This window comes from Chrysochloris asiatica, unplaced genomic scaffold (assembly GCF_000296735.1).
Source record: "Chrysochloris asiatica unplaced genomic scaffold, ChrAsi1.0 scaffold00041, whole genome shotgun sequence".
Lineage (NCBI taxonomy): Eukaryota > Metazoa > Chordata > Mammalia > Afrosoricida > Chrysochloridae > Chrysochloris > Chrysochloris asiatica.
In genome coordinates, this window is record NW_006408559.1 from 21,549,360 (window position 1) to 21,550,227 (window position 868).

The following is an 868-nucleotide window of genomic DNA, read 5'->3' on the forward strand; positions in this document are numbered from 1 at the left end:
GCTGTGCATGGGGTCTCTATGAGTCGGTTCCGACTCGATGGCACCTGACAACAACAACAATCAGTTATAGGCAGAAGACGGACTTACAAGCTTTCTATGGGGATGCTTTTTGCTATTCCTTTCTCTCCCCCTCCAGTGTCTATTTTATAATATAATGCAAGGAAAACCAAGAGAATCCAGTTTTTGAAGCAGGCTGCTAACCTCAGGGTCAGCAGTTCAAAACTACGAGCCTGTTCAGCAGGAGAAAGATGAGACTTTCTGCTCCCGTAAAGATTTACAGCCTCGGAAACCCTGTACAGGGTCGCTATGGGTCGGAACCGACTCGATGGCACTCAACAACAACAACAACAATAGTGGTACATAAGAGCCTCTGTAAGTCCATGGTGTCTGTCACTGTCCTGACTGACCAAGAACTTCCTCTGCAGGAGGTGAGCTGATCCCAGGCCTAAAGATTGGCCTTTGAAGGGCTATTTGGAAAAATCTGTTTCCCAAAACCTTTGATGAAACCCTGTGCCTCCAGGACTTCCAGCCCCTCCCTGTTGCTACTTCTCCAGGAAGCAACACAGCGTTCTTGCTTCCAGAATGCCTTAGCCCTGTGCCCGCTCAGGGCCTTTACTCTCCTGATTGTGAATGACAGGCTTGGCTCTGGTTGGTAAGCCTGTGCATAGGTTCTCTCCCCTCATGGGGGGTGGTATCCCCAGCCCACCCCCCATGGAGTTCCCTGGACCTTGTGCATAGGTGGAGCTTCAGTATAAGTCCACGACAGATTGTAAAAGAATCTGCCCTGTCTAATACCAACGCCTCTGTGACCAAACGTCTTCTCCGCCCACACTGCTCCCTCTTCCCCAGACCCTAGCCAAGCCTTTCC